Here is a 16652-nt window from a genome sequence, read left to right as displayed (position 1 = left end):
GCTTCAGCATCATTCCTTCCAAAGAAATCCCAGGGCTGATCTCCTTCAGAATGGACTGGTTGGATCTCCTTGCAGTCCAAGGGACTCTCAAGAGTCTTCTCCAACACCACAGTTCAAAAACATCAATTCTTCGGCGCTAGCCATCTTCACAGTCCAACTCTCACATCCATACATGACCACAGGAAAAACCATAGCCTTGACTAGACGAACCTTTGTTGGCGAAGTAATGTCTCTGCTTTTGAATATGCTATCTAGGTTGGTCATAACTTTCCTTCCAAGGAGTAAGCGTCTTTTAATTTCATGGCTGCAGTCACCATCTGCAGTGATTTTGGAGCCCAGAAAAATAAAGTCTGACACTGTTTCCACTGTTGCCCCATCTATTTCCCATGAAGTGATGGGACCAGATGCCATGATCTTTGTTTTCTGAATGTTGAGCTTTAAGCCAACTTGTTCACTCTCCACTTTCACTTTCATCAAGAGACTTTTGAGTTCCTCTTCACTTTCTGCCATAAGGGTGGTGTCATCTGCATATCTGAGGTTATTGATATTTCTCCCGGCAATCTTGATTCCAGCTTGTGTTTCTTCCAGCCCAGCGTTTGTCATGATGTACTCTGCATATAAGTTAAATAAGCAGGGTGATAATATACAGCCTTGACGTACTCTTTTTCCTATTTGGCACCAGTCTGGTGTTCCATGTCCAGTTCTAACTGTTGCTTCTTGACCTGCATACAGGTTTCTCAAGAGGCAGGTCAGGTGGTCTGGTATTCCCATCTCTCGAAGAATTTTCACAGTTTGTTGTGACCCACACAAAGGCTTTGGTGTAGTCAATAAAGCAGAAGTAGATTTTTTTTTTTAACTCCCTTGCTTTTTTGATGATGTAATGGATGTTGGCAATTTGATCTCTGGTTCCTCTGCCTTTCCTAAATCCAGCTTGAACATCTGGAAGTTCCCCTATCAGGGTTCAAACCTGTGGTGCCTGCACTGGGGGCGTGGAGTCTTATCTGCTGGACTGCTAGGGAAGTTCCTTAGTTACTTCTCATTCTTTATATATATAACTTTTATCTTGATTTTTTAAAAATAGTTGTTAGGTAGTTCCCTTTCTTCACAGAGAAAGTCAATTTTTAAGGCTTGTCACTTTGTAAAAGAAAAATGGAGTATATATGTAATTTTGATAATTTAAGCAAGCATTTTGCCAAGAGATAATGCATGTGAATTATACAGGAGATTTTCCCTAGTCACTCAGCATCTCCTTACAAAGCATTGCAAAGATTCCAGAGTTAGTATCCTATCATTACAAAGCACATGTACTCGGGGAGCCGAGGTGAGAATCCCAGCTCTGAGACCACGTGGCCTTAAGAAAGCTGCCCTGTGCCTCAGTTTTCCCATCAATAAAATGGGGATGCTAATACACCCAGGGTGGTAGCGAGGGTGACTGAACTTCATACGTGTAAAGTACAGGGAACAGTGTCTGCTACAGAGGCGGGACTGTAAATGTGAACAGTTATTTATAACAGTAGGGTAAGAGATATAGTTATCTATAATAGCAGCGAATGCTCATCTAGAACTGGTGGTTCCTGCAATTTCCTGGAAGTCCAGTGATTAGGACTCTGGGCTTTCACTGTTGAGGACCCAGGTTTGATCCCTGGTTGGAGAACTAAGATCCCACAAGCTTCATGGTATGACTAAAAAAAAAAAAAGAATTGGTGGTTCCAGTGAACTTGATACAGATCCTCGTTTTCTGTGGGAATAAACAGGGAGCAAACAAGCGTGTGCTGACATGAGCAGCCCTTCTGAGCTACATATTCTCATGCCTTCATGCCAGTTTCTTCTCTGGTAAATAAGTACTAATACTCATTTAATTAGTCGAGTAATTTCTTTTCTAAGAGAAATAAATAAAAACACAATTCTCTCTCTGACTGTTCCCAGAGAAGAAAACTATAGCTCATAAGAATTTGAGAAGGTCCAAGCTCACTTACGATGAAAGAAATACAAGTCAAAAATACATTGAAGTACTATTTTATATCCTGTCTGAATAGAAAAGATAAACACACGCACACCCCAGGTTAGTGGAGGGGAGTGAGTGTACGCTGTGGTCCAGCTATTCCTCTCCCAGTGCCCTTTTCAAACTGTGTGTGGGCATCACTGGGGACCTTGTTAAAAAGCAGATTCTGACTCCAGTGCAGAAGAATGACCTGGGGATCATGCTAAATGCAGATTCTGGGCAAGAAATGTGTAACAGGCATTCGGCATCATTAATTATAAGGGTGGTGGTGGTTTAGTTGCTAAGTTGTGTCCGACTCTTCGAGACCCCGTGGACTGTAACTTGCCAGGCTTCTCTGTCTATGGGATTTCCCAGGCAAGAATACTGGACTAGGACTAGATCAAACCTGGGTCTCCTGCACTGCAGGCAGATTCTTTACCGACTAAGCCACCAGGGAAGCCCAATTATTGGAATGAATATTAACCATAAAGTCCTTTTTTTTTTTTTTTTAACCTATCAGCTCAATAAAAATTGGGAATGCTGATAACATCTACTTTTAGTAAGAGTGCAAGGAGGTCAGTCCTCTGGTGCATTGCTGGTGGGAGTGTGAGTGTTTATAGTCCCTTTGGAGGGCAATCTGGCAATGAGTCTTTAGACGCGCCCTGCCAACGGCCTGCCAGGTCCGCTTCCCATCGATTCTGCAGAGAAACGGGTGCACCTGTGCCAAGGGGGCAGGTCTGAGGATGTTTGTTGCAATACCAGTCACAGCAAGAGCCCTTGAGCGACAACCTAAATGCTGACAGTAGAGGAACGGTTAGATTCAACTGTGGCTTAGCCACATCAGACAGCAAATAACAGTACTCAGGCAGATTCATGGTCACAGGCATGGCTAGAGCTCTAGATAAGACTGCACTGAGGAGGAAAAACAAGTCCTACAAAGACATGAAAGTGAAAGTCGCTCAGTCGTGTCCAACTCTTTGTGACCCAGTGGACTGCACAGTCCATGGATTCTCCAGGCCAGAACACTGGAGTGGGTAGCCTTTCCCTTCTCCAGGGGATCTTCCCAACACAGGGATGGAGCCCAGGTCTCCCGCATTGCAGAGCGCGCATGCGTACTGGCCATGAGTTAAGGAAGCTGTGGGCAGGGAGTAGTTTGGAAGGGGGAAGGATTGGAGAGCCTAAAATATTCACAGATGTGCCTAAGAGAACAATATACTCAGTAATTTTTTTTAAATAGGGAGGAGCGGGTTCACATACTACTTTATGGTTAAAAGTTAATAATTAAAATTACTAAATTATGGTTATATCATACAATGGAATAAATTCTTTGTGACCATAAAAATAGTTTCCCTGTGCACGGATAGAATATTCTTCAAGACGCACGCACACACGCAATAGTGTTGTGATCAAATTGAACACATTTACATATATGCACATTCTCGCATAAACCTGTGAATGCAGAGGAGACCAGGTTGCTGGTAATATGAGTTACCTCTGGCGACACGACAGCAGTATTTGTGACGCAGTCATCTGAGTGACGGACATCTTGGCTGTATGCCTTTTCACACTCTTTTAAGTTTGAAAATTTTAAATTTGGCACACGTACAAGAACGTACAAAACATAAACGTGCAATTTAAGGAATGACACCTGAATAACCATCAACACAGGAAGAAGTGGAAGATTCTTAGCATCAAAGACGCCCTTCACGCGTTCCATCTCGGCTTCTCCTTCCTTCAGCCACCTGCTTCCACAATCTCTAATTCTGTGCATTGTTTAAAAACAGCTCCATCAGCTAAATACGTTGCTTAGTATTGCCGCTCGTGGAACGGTATGACTTGACTTTCCTTCCCTTGCTCCTTTAAGCCTGTGAGAGTCAACACGTCACTGCAGGCAGCCGTGGCTCGTTCACTGTCGCCCCGTGAATATATTCACACTTCATCTACACCTTCATTGCCGACGGGTGGTCTCCAATTTGTAATCACGAGCAATGTCGCTACGAACATTCTTGCACAGGTTTCCTGATTCATATGTGTAAGTTTCTCTATGCCCAGAATCTGCATCTTACTAATAACAAAATCCCCTGGTGAGTCTCATGCATGGTAAGTTTGAGAAATGTAGTGTGGGAGGAATTTCCTAGGAAATGCTAAACTCTCCTTCAATGTGGCCATACTAATTTATATCCCTAGCAGCATATATGGGTTATATAGATACACAGCTGAGCCACTGGGCTATCCTGGTGGCTCAGCTGGTAAAGAATCCGCCTGCAATGCAGGAGACCTGGGTTTGATCTCTGGGTTGGGAAGATTCCCTGGAGAAGGGAAAGGCTACCCACTCCAGTATTCTGGCCTGGAGAATTCCATGGACTGTACAGTCCATGGGGTCGCAAAAAGTCCAGACACAACTGAGCAACTTCACTTCACTTTGTCAGAATATATAACTTTTTAAATTAAAATTAAAAAAAAAAGTAGAAGCTAGTTAAATAGTCACCAGTGCTAAGTTGCTTCAGTCGTGTCTGACTCCCAACTCCTTGCGACACTATGGACCATAGGCTGCCAGGCTCCTCTGTCCGTGGGACTCTCCAGGCAAGAATCCTGGAGCGGGTTGCCATTGCCTCCTCCACGATGTAGGGATTGAACCTACATCTCTGGCATCTCCTGCATCAGCAGGTGGATTCTTTGCCTCTAGCGCCACCTGGGCAGCCCGCAGTCACTGGAACACAGTCTTAGCTGAAAATGGAAATAACCATGATAAAAATAACCTCCTCCCCTTTCCTTTCTCCTCCGTCACTCCAGCCCCTCCCCTGCATGGACTAGAGTTTGAAACGATGAGCATGAAGTACTGGAGGAGGATGCTGTGTACGCAACGATGTGGATCAGGACCTTTATGGTGGAAACGGCCTCCGACTCACTGGCTGGCCCCACAGGTGGACGTTCCTGAAGGTAAAGGAACGTTTTCCCAGAACAAGCGTTCTGAACGTCTAGCTGTGCGGCTGGGTGTGGCAGGCCTGGACTCCTCAGTTATCCTACCTGCTCGTGAGAAAAACGCGTTTCCTGTTCCTTTCCGGTGACACTGAAATCACCCAGCCCACTGTCATCCTCAGGCTCTGTTAGTGTCCACACATTAGGTCACACCGCACTCCTCTCACTCGCCAGCAAAGTGATGCTCAAAAGTCTCCAAGCCCGGCTTCAGCAGTACATGAACCGAGAACTTCCAGATGTTCAAGCTGGATTTAGAAAAGGCGGAGGAACCAGAGATCAAATTGCCAACATCCACTGGATCATCAAGAAAGCAAGAGAGTTCCAGAAAAACATCTACTTCTACTTTATTGACTATACCAAAGCCTTTGACCGTGTGGATCACAACAAACTGGAAAATTCTTCAAGAGATGGGAATACCAGACCACCTGACCTGCCTCTTGAGAAACCTGTATGCAGGCCAAGAACCAACAGTTAGAATTGGACATGGAACAACAGACTGGTTCCAAACTGGGAAAGGAGTATGTCAAGGCTGTATATTGTCACCCTGCTTATTTAACTTCTATGCAGAGTACATCATGAGAAACGCTGGGCTGGAAGAAGCACAAGCTGGAGTCAAGACTGCTGGGAGAAATATCAATAACCTCAGATATGCAGATGACACCACCCTTATGGCAGAAAGTGAAGAGGAACTAAAGAGCCTCTTGATGAAAGTGAAAGAGGACAGTTAAAAAGCTGGCTTAAAGCTCAACATTCAGAAAATGAAGATCATGGCATCTGGTCCCATCACTTCATGGGAAATAGATGGGGAAACAGTGGAAACAGTGTCAGATTTTATTTTTCTGGGCTCCAAAATCACTGCTGATGGTGACTGAAGCCATGAAATTAAAAGATGCTTACTACTTGGAAGAAAAGCTATGACCAACCTAGACAGCATATTAAAAAGCAGAGACATTACTTTGTCAACAAGGGTCCATCTAGTCAAAGCTATAGTTTTTCCAATAGTCCTGTATGGATGTGAGAGTTGGACTGTGAAGAAAGCTGAGCACCAAAGAATTGATGCTTTTGAACTGTGGTGTTGGAGAAGACTCTTGAGAGTCCCTTGGACCACAAGGAGATCCAACCAGTCCATCCTAAATGAGATCAGTCCTGGATGTTCACTGGAAGGACGGATGTTGAAGCTGAAACTCCAATACTTTGGCCACCTGATGCGAAGAGCTGACTCATTTGAAAAGACCCTGATGCTGGGAGGGATTGGGGGCAGGAGGAGAAGGGGACAACAGAGGATGAGATGGTTGGATGGCGTCATCGACTCGATGGACGTGAGTTTGAGCAAGCTCCGGGAGTTGGTGATGGGCAGGGAGGTGTGGCGGGCTACAGTCCATGGGGTCGCAGAGTCAGACACGACTGAGCGACTGAACTGAACTGAACTGATGTTATGGCGCACAGACTCCCCGGCTCTGACGTATGCTACTAGCACTTGTTCCAGAACCATTCATTTGTTTAACAAAAATTCATTTGGTTCCATCTGAGTGTGAGGTGCTGTATCGACCTCTAGGAATGCCACAGTAAGCCTTTGAGGAAGTCACAGAGTAGGCAAGAGGAAAAATAAGTAAACAGTTCCACACAGTAGGATAAAGACTCACACAGAGGCCAGGCAAAGCTTCACGTAGGAGGCAGACTCATAACCCCAGAAGTGTAGGAAGAGCAGGTCTTGGGCAGACAGAGAAATGAGGCAAAGAGGGAACAGACCGTGCAGAGATCAGCCACGGCAGTTGGGAGAAACCTGTCTGGCTAGAGGTGGGTGGAATGCTGGAGCAGGAGGTGGGTAGGGAGGAGACACGAAGGCTTTGATGGCAACAGGGTGTAGTGAAACCAGCTCCTGTTTCTTCTTCCCCTCTCTCCCTATTAAACTGGGGCATTTCCAGAGCAGGTCCGAGGCCTGGTCTGGGAAGGTGACCTAACCTCCCCCACCCCGAGAAGCATCGGTAGTGGTGGCAGTGATGGCTGCGATGGTGCCAGTGATCACAGAGGCTCACGTGTGAGCATGTGTGAGCACATCTCACATGCATTATCTCACCCGAGTCCAGCTCTTCAGAGATGTGTGATTTTGAATAAGTCCCTTAACCTCCTCTCTTGAGAGCCCCTTGGACTGCAAGGAGATCCAACCAGTCCATCCTAAAGGAGATCTGTCCTGAGTGTTCATTGGAAGGGCTGATGCTGAAGCTGAAACTCCAATACTTTGGCCACCTGATGCAAAGAGCTGAATCATTTGAAAAGACCCTGATGCTGGGAAAGATTGAGGGCAGGAGGAGAAGGGGACGACAGAGGGTGATATGGTTGGATGGCATCACTGACTCAATGGACTTGCATTTGAGTGAACTCCAGGAGTTGGTGATGGACAGGGAGGCCTGGCATGCTGCGGTTCATGGGGTTGCAAAGAGTCGGACACGACTGAGCAACTGAACTGAACTTAACCTCCTCAAGCCACAGTTTCCTCATCTGTAAAATGAGGATGATAATTCTACCTAACTCGAATAGTTCTTCTGAGTATTAAAAGGGAAATACGTGTAAAGGGGTTGACAATAAAGAATCAAGTATATTAGTTATTATTATTATTATCAACAGCCATCTACCTACTACCCTTACACCATAATAACTTTAAAAACTACTTTAAAATGCAATAGATACTTTAAATATTTTAAATAAAATACTTTAAAATACAAATTATAATCTATTGATTTTATTGAGTATCTACAAAGTGCCTGATTGGCTTGTCTTGTCTTGCTAAACCCATCCTTTAGCCAGGGGTTAGCAAGCTGTGGTCTATGGACCAAAGCTCGCCCATTTGCATGTTTCTGTAAATCAGGTTTTATTGGAACATGGCTCCACTCATTTACATATTTATCTGTGGCTGATTCCTGAGTAATTCAAAGGGTAAAGAACCTGCCTGCAATGTGGGAGACCTGGGTTCGATCCCTGGGTCGGGAAGATCCCTGGAGGAGGGCATGGCAACCTACTCCAGTCTTCTTGCCTGGAGAATCCCATGGACAAAGGAGCCTGGCGGGCTACAGTTCATGGGGTCGCAACGAGTCGGACACGACTGAGCAGCTTCACTTCACTTCACGTGGCTGCTCTTGTGCTAGAACTACAGAACTGAGGGGCTGCAGCAGAGATGATAAATATTTACTGTCAATTATTTCTGTGGAAACCAGCAACTCTTTCTGTTGCCTTATAGGATAAACTCACTGATTAACCTTTGCTATTGGACTGATAGCTCTGACCAAGGTCACAGGGTACTGTGATTGGCCCGGCATGGGACACATGCCCTCCCCGCAGGAAGGCCGGCCCTCACACACTGGAACCCGTTAAGCTCTCAGAAGGAAGGAGAATTCCCCTAGTGGTGGTAGGGGCATCTTTTTGTTTAAAGGAAGCAAGGTTTGCACTATTAGACCGAAAACATCCGAGCTGGCTTTTTAGCCAAGTGCAAGTGCTGAGTCTAAGCAACGACGTGTACATTGATACGGCCCCAAATTCTGCCCAACTGGTGTCCTCAGTAAAGACCAGTGACCACAGATCCCATCAGAGCTTCTCTCTTTGGGAGTGAATCAATTAGAGTTCATTGATTACAAGCAACAGAAACTGCTGGCCAACTGCACCAGATCAGGAATTGACTGGCAGCGTGTGAGGGAGCTGAGAGCATAGCTCGGGCGACAGGGAGACAGGGAGACGGGCCAGAATGAGGTACCGAACGGGGCACGTCCGCTCGGCATGCTGCAGGGGTTCTGCAGTGCTGAAGCTGGAAACCCCTAAGGTGGGCCCTGCTGCTCCCAGAGACTGCCGCTGCTGCCAGCACGCACTGCTGAAGCCTCTTCGGAAATGCCGCTCTTGTGAGTGAGCTCTGAGACCTCCTCTGGTTCTCACTGGCCTTCCCAGGTGCTGTGAGTGGTAAAGACCCCGCCTGCCAGTGCAGGAGACATGAGAGACGTGGGTTCGATCCCTGGCTTGGGAAGATCCCCTGGAGAAGGGAAAGGCTACCTACTCCAGCATTCTGTCCTGGAGAATGCCGTGGACTGTATAGTCCACGGGGCCGCAAAGAGCTGGACATGACTGAGCATTTTCACATGTGTTAGGTACCTAACATACATTACTTTTTGTTTTTCTTTTTAAATTGAAGTATGGTTGCTTTACAATATTATGTGAGTCTCAGGTATACAGTATAGTGATTCAGTAGTTTTGTAGGTTATATTCCATTATAGGTTATTATAAGATAATGGATATGGCTATACCGTTTATCCTTGCTGCCTGTTTTACATGTAGTATGTGTATCTGTTAATCCCACACTCCTAATTTGTCCCCTCTCTTCTCCCCTTTGCTAATTTTCTGTACCTTAACATGCATTATTCTATTTAACATGCATTATTTTATTTAACTCTTCTTTACAGTACTATAAGGCAGGCATGGTTATTACCTCAATTATACAGAAGACGAAACTGAGGTTCAGAGAGGTTACGTCACTTGTCTGGGCCATTTTCATTCTCTGGGATGATACGGAGCTGGGATTCTAACCCACATTGATCTGACTCCAGAGCCTTTCTTCCTAACCACTGGATCCAGGTTCCACTTCTCCACAGGCCTGCTGTACAACCCAGGCTTGTGAGGGCTTTCAGTGATATCCACGTGCACTTCATAGAACCAGCTCTAACAAACTGCTTCAAAGAGCCCACTTTTTTTTTTTTTTTTAACCCTTAGTGGCTCAGATGGTAAAGAATCTGCCTGCAATGCGGGAGACCTGGGTTCGATCCCTGGGTTGGGAAGATCTCCTGGAGGAGGAAATGGCAGCCCACTCCAGTATTCTTGCCTGGAGAATTCCATGGGCAGAGGAGCCTGGCGGCCACAGTCCATAACATTGCAGAGTCGGACACGACGGAAGTGACTTAGCATGCACTCCTGCTGTCTACACTGGATTAGGTGGAAAGGTCTGTAAAGATGATTGCCAACTTACTAACTTGCAAGAACTTTTAATACTGAAAAAATTTTAAGTTCTCATGGATCCTTCAACATAAAAATCTTTCAAATCAACCTGAACTCTGCTGATCTTTCTGAAGACACATAGTAACTTAGAGTCAGGTAGAAGTGAACGGAACCCTCTTTAAGAAAAGGTGTAAACTCTCTTAAAAGCTGAAGCATCTCCAGCGCTTTGTCCCTCTCATGTATCTTCTGGAATGCGCTGAGTCTCAGAGCCAGCAGGGAAAATGCTACTTTGAACCAAAGACGCCCACAGGGAGACTAACAGGTCTTGGGCAGACCAAGTGGGGAGTCCTCTGGGCAGTTTTCTTTCCCTTTCTGAAAAAAGGGAACTGACAAAAATTAAAAAAAAAAAAAAGGAAAAGGAAAAGGAGGTAAGATGTGAAGAAGAGACCAGCTGGATTTGCATTCACAGTTTATAAGGACAAATACTTTTTTCATCATACTTGTGTTGAAAGTGACTTTAAAGTGATATTGTAGGGAAAACTTTGTCTTACTTATTCAGGTAAATGCTAAACGCGGGCTACGCAATTCAGTAGACAATCGTAAATTGAGGACGTTCACAAATAGTCTCCTGTGTTAGCTTTTGCTGTGTCACAACCTCAAAATCTCCATGGCTTTTGACAGCAAATCTTTATGTTCTTTTTCACGGATCTGGGAGTCACTGTGGCCCTGTTGGGTTAGGTTCAGGTCAACTCCATGTGGCTGCTCGTTTTTCCCTGGGTCTTTATCTACACGGGGCATGTTCTTCTCGTGACGGGTCACGAGAGAGTGACAGGAAGAGCCAAGCTGTACAGGCACAGTGAGAACCCCTCTTCCCATCGGCTTCATTGGCCAGAGCAAATCACAAAGCTTCGCCCAGAGCCAACGGGGCCAGGCAGCCACTCTACCCACCACGATACCGACGGGCGACGGTGGGTAAGGATGACTCAGTCCCAGGGAAGGGGGGCCGGGTTGGAAATAGAAACCTAATCTACTATGCCTACTAACATTGGAAATAGGAATACAGTCACACGGCAGAGAATAAACAGATAAAGATGATACATTTATAGTAATAGTACATTTATCTTTAAAACTCAAAACTCAAACTCCATCAGCTCTGTGGCGTGTGACTTGTTATTTTTCTTGGAAGACAGACCCATGGGATATGAAACTCTGACCTTTGCCCTATGTTGTGTTGCTGTCTTCCATCTCTAGGGCAAAGCATTAGGCGTTATTTTACAGCTTCTGGGCTTGGGCTTCCCTTGGAATGGGTGCTAAGGGCGTGTTGGAAGCTACTCAGACCTGCTCTCCCGTCCTAATCAGCAGCAGTGCCGCCTCACTCTGTCCCAGACCGGATAATGGACCACACGGTCTCTATATACATGATATAAATGTGGTATTGCTTCTCTAGAAATTAACAACTCTCCCAGGAGCTAACATTCCCCGAGGAGCACCATTTGCTTATTTACTTTTTTGGCCTTTTCCTTTTGGAAGAATGCTAACAGGCTTATATTTTACTCTCTTAGATCAAACACAGATCTTATTCTGTGTGTGAGAAGCTCAGAGCAAAGATTCTACCTTTGAATTTCCCAAATTATAGCTGTGAACCAACATGCAACAAAACACATCTGTCACTCACATCTGGGGGCGGGGGCGGCAGGCACACCAGCAACGGCTTCCCAGTCCCATTTAATATTCCAGGGAGGTCCAGGGGTGGGTGGGGGTAGAGAAGAATCCCAGATTTACCAGACCGGATGGAGGTCGTGACCAGAGAAAACACGCTGATTCGAATGGGGGTAGGTGATTTGAGTGTGGGCTGTTGGTTGAAACATTACAAGGGGATTTGCTGTGTGACCTTGGGTGGGTTTCTTACCTTTTCTGAGCCTTTGATTCTTTAGTATTTCCCATGTTGTCTGGATCAGAAAAATAGTCCGCGGTGCTATTTCTAAAACACAGATTCTCAGGCCCCCTCACAGGTGCTCTGTATTGGTATTCCCAGAGCTGGGCTGTGGCTGTGGGCCTTTTTAACAAGGTTTCCAGGTGATTCTTACACCAGGCAAGTTGGGAAACATCTGTTTCTGCACAATGTGGGTAATAATTGTGCCTCCCTTGTGGGCTGTTAGGAGGCTGAGATAACTGCGCTCAGCATTTAGCACCATGTTGGACAGAGGAGCCTGGTGGGCTACAGTCCATGGGGTTGCAAAGAGTCGGACATAACTGAAGTGACTTAGCGTGCATGCGTGCATGGCACATCCTCAGTAATTAATGTTAGCTTCTTATCACTGAAAATCACTGTTGCTATTTACCTAATAAAAATTGTTATGTGCCTCCTCTGTGCAGGTGTACTAGGGCAAGGGTTGGCAAACTATGGCCCAACACACCTGTTTTCGTGTGGTCTGTGAGTCAAGAATGGTTTTCACATTTTTAAAAAATGGTTGGAAAAAAAAAAGAAAAATAATAGTTTGTGACACTTGAAAACTATATGAAATTCAGATGTCAATGTCCATAAATAAAGTTTTATTGGAACACAACCATACCCTCTCCTTCACTGTTGTCTCTGGTTTACAGAAGTTTGCTAAACCCTGCTCCATAGCAAGGGCCTTTAGTTGGGGTTCTTGTGTTTGGGAATATAAAAGATTTCTCAAGAGGTGTGTGGGCATGACTGAGGAAATCAGTTCTCAGACCCTCCAATTCTAAGTGTACATTTCCCTAAAACTGATCATCTAAGAACACACCCAGAAGGTGACTGATGGTGCCGAGGTCGAGAGAGTAAGTGCTCCACTGGGAAGGAAATCTCAGGTGGTTTTCAGTTCTTTGCTTTTAACAAAATTGACTCAATTAATTATGATTGATTGTTGTATGATTTTCTGGCATTTAACTCAGAAGGAATTTAAATAATTGAGAAGCACTGCTGAAACAACACACTTTCTATGTCCACATCCTTAGTTATGTGACTGAGACTTCTCAGGGTTTATTTACATCAATAAAAAAGAAAACTGACTCTGGCAGCTGATAAAAACTTTTAAATAATGGTCATCACAGATATATAAGCTGATTAAAAACTAGGCTTGTCTGTAAATTTTAAAAATTTTAATTATCAAAACATGTTAACAACATAACAACAATAAAAAGTTGTTTCTAATGATAATTTGATGTAAAGAAATGTTTAAAGCTTGGAGCCCTATGGTCAAAGGGAATAAAAAATGTGTTTCAATTTATAGAACCATAATTTTTTTGCTGAGTATTTGGATGAAATGATTCGTTTCAGATCTGGAAGTCTCAGAGACTGGTTCTTTCAATCTGATTGGCTGAGATGAGAGAATTCCCGACTTTTCCCCCCAGCAACACTGCCATTCTATCTCAGTTTTGCAGGTCACTGGATCAGATCAGTATCAAACTTTTCATCTCCATGAGAACAGATTTTAAAGACGACTTAAAAGAACCCTCTGTCCAAAGGTATTATTCCTCTGCCAGGACAAAAGAAATACCAACCTATGTGACCTTTTTGAGGAATATACTCAGGAGATTAATGGAATAAGGATAAAAATCAGAGTAAAGACATGAAATACAGGAAAAAGAGTATAAGGCACTATGGTGAATAATGAACGTTGTAACTCTTATTATATCTCAGTGGATGAAGGAAATGGCACCCCATGCCAGTGTTCTTGCCTGGAGAATCCCAGGGCCAGGGGAGCCTGGTGGGCTGTCGTCTATGGGGTCACGCAGAGTCGGACGCGACTGAAGCGACTTAGCAGCAGCAGCAGTGGGTGATGGTAATTTGGGAATTGTAACCTAGGGACATTTTGTAGGGTAAAATTTAACAAAAGCCTGGAAGTAAACAATCCAGAAGCTATCTCAGCAAAACCCAGCATCTGGGGAGGGGGGTGTAGAAAGAGATGTGGTCCGACAGTCTGCTCTTAGGAGGACGCAGATTCTTAATGAAAGGTTGGCGCCTGGTGAATATTTATATTTGATATAACAGTAGAGGAAGCAATTTAAGAATAATCACTAAAGTTTAGAAAGTAACTATTAGCAGAATAGAGACATATTTAAGAACTATTGAGAACAAAGTGAAAAGCTAGAAAGGGAAAAGAAGAAAATCACAAAGTTTAATAAGTGGTAAATATTAAATAAGACAGAAATGAATAATACTAGGAATATGTTACTATGATAAATGCAAACAGTTTGAATTCTCCAACCAAAGACAAAGAGATGCTATTAAAGAAAGATATTAAACCACAGAGTGGGCAAAGATGATCTGAGCAAATATAATAAAATATAAAATAAGTCTTAGAATATTGTCACAAAATGAAGTATAATTTAAGGCCAAAAGCTTTCAAATGGAAAGATCAGACATAACGGATAAATTGTAAAATTGACAAAGAACACATCACAGCCACAAAATTATATGCATCAAACAACATGTGACAAAATAGAATAAAACACAGCAATACAAGAAAAGCTTGATAAAAAAACATAATGATAGTGAAAGGTTTAAAAATACTTATTTCAAAGTTTACCAAATAGACAAAAACTAAGAGGGATTCAGAAAATCTGAATAACAAAATCAACATGCTTAATTCATAGATCTCCATCATACATTTACAAAAATTGGTCATGTGCATGGCCATAAAGAAAACTAATAAATTACCAAAAGCACATATTTTACAGGTCATATTCTCAGATCAAAACATTAATATCAAAACCCAAAATGTAGTTTCACAAATTGTACTTACTTAAAAAAATAAGAAATAAACCTCTTGGGTTTTATCCCCCTGACCCACCAAACCGACCAACCAACCCTGAAACTGGAATAACAAAGAATCAGAAATTTTTGAAAAGACACTTCATATAAAAATCTGTAGAGATATGGATGTCAAGAAAATTTCTGAAAGACTTGGAAATAGGCAAAGATTACTGGCTGGTCCTGAGCGATCCCAGGCCTGGGATTCCCTAATTCTATAGGGCTCAACGCCTGTCAGTGTTTTTGAGATATTTCACAACTTGGTGAGTTACAGAAACATACGATAATGCAAAAAACATGTAAGAACGCAAACAGACTTGGTGGGTGGAATGCAGCTGGTGGTTGCCCTGTAGACACTGACCAATTTTGCATCTGTGAACTCACTTCAGTGTTCCTGATTGCCTGTTTCAGTGTTCATGCAGTGAATTCTCCATGGAACCTGTTGTAACGTCTTACTGATTCCTTCATTACTTAACGAATCAAATAAAATTGCTAATGCCTGTTCACTTTATATTTGTATGACAGTCATGATTTTAAAACTTTGCAAAAATGATCTTTAAGTCATACTGGAAAATATATAGGTTTAAATGCTTTTACTATTAAAGGCTGAACTTAATACAGGAAATTAGACTAATAAAATAAACTGAAAGGAAAACAGGGGAAAGAATTAATAAAGACAATACTGAAATAAAGATAAATGCTTAAGTGAATAAAATGGAGGAGGAGTAGAGAAAGAATAAATAAAAGCAAAAGCTTTACTTTTACATAAACAAGATAAACTCTGGGCAGACTACCTAAGGAGAAAACTGAAAATACCAAAAACAAACAAGCAAACAAACAGAACCCAAAAAACCCAAACCCAATAACGACAACAAAACAAAAGCAAAAGTCAGACAAAAAACCCCAAAAACCTTTCACAAAACCCCACAAACAAACAAACCAAAAAAGGGAATCAGAAAGCTGTTAGACCAAAAAAATACTGAAGATTCTAAATAATTTTAAGAGACTAAGTGGAATTACATAGTACAGATTTGAAAATTTAGAGTGAAATGAATGTTTTTTTTTTTTTCCTTTTGCAAAGTCCATAGTACCAAAATATATCAGGTTGAGATATAAAATCCAAATAGAACATTACAGAAAAAAATTGGAAAGTTTCACAGGAATGTACAGTGAAAAAGGGTATCCATGTGACAGACATGGGGTTCATGTCCCAGGTGCCCAACAACCCAAGGAGAAAAATGAGAGAGTGTGAGTTTAAAGTTCATAGGTAAGAAAAATGCAAATAATCAGAAGCCTACGCGGAGGCATCAGGGAGAGGCAGACCAAAGCACAAACTCGGGGAATGCAGAGTCCTGATTGCCATTTTCACACGTCAGATCGACTAAACCTCAAAAGATCAGTAACACCCGAGGTTGGTGATGGCCGGGGCTCATATCCCAGTGAGACTATCATTTTGAAAAAGTCATCTGAATCTACGCAAGTGCAAACTACAGAAACTCACTGACACTCACTCTGAGAAATCTAACCTACAGAAAGAAAAGAAAGCACAAACGAACACGAGGGATTATGCAAGACATTTACTATGGCAGTTTGTGATGGGAGACAAACCCCCAAACGACCCAAATATCCACGAATGTGGAGGTGGGTGTTTACAACATGGTAATTCACACTCTACCTTTTGCTTAAAAACAGTTAGGTGTTGCTGTCCTGACACACGGTACTGTTAGTAAGTGGGACAGTAAGAGCCAGGTAGAAGGAAATGTACACAGTGTGACACTACAAAAATAAGGAACGACCTTTACTGGGCTCAGACAGTAAAGTATCTGGAGATCTGGGTTCGATTCCCCGGTAGGGAAGATCCCCTGGAGTAGGGAATGGCAACCCCCTTCAGTATTCTTGCCTGGAGAATCCCATGGACAGAGGAGCCTGGTGGGCTACAGT

At 43.3% G+C, this 16652-nt stretch overlaps 1 protein-coding gene across 1 annotated transcript in view; it reads right to left on the bottom strand.

Annotated features, from left to right (window-relative positions):
• ZFP64 (ZFP64 zinc finger protein) overlaps nucleotides 1-16652 on the bottom strand; it is a 75376-nt gene that overhangs the window by 21905 nt on the left and 36819 nt on the right. The window lies entirely within an intron of this gene.

Source organism: Bos indicus x Bos taurus, chromosome 13, assembly GCF_003369695.1.
Source record: "Bos indicus x Bos taurus breed Angus x Brahman F1 hybrid chromosome 13, Bos_hybrid_MaternalHap_v2.0, whole genome shotgun sequence".
Lineage (NCBI taxonomy): Eukaryota > Metazoa > Chordata > Mammalia > Artiodactyla > Bovidae > Bos > Bos indicus x Bos taurus.
This window is presented reverse-complemented; position numbering and strand designations above follow the sequence as displayed.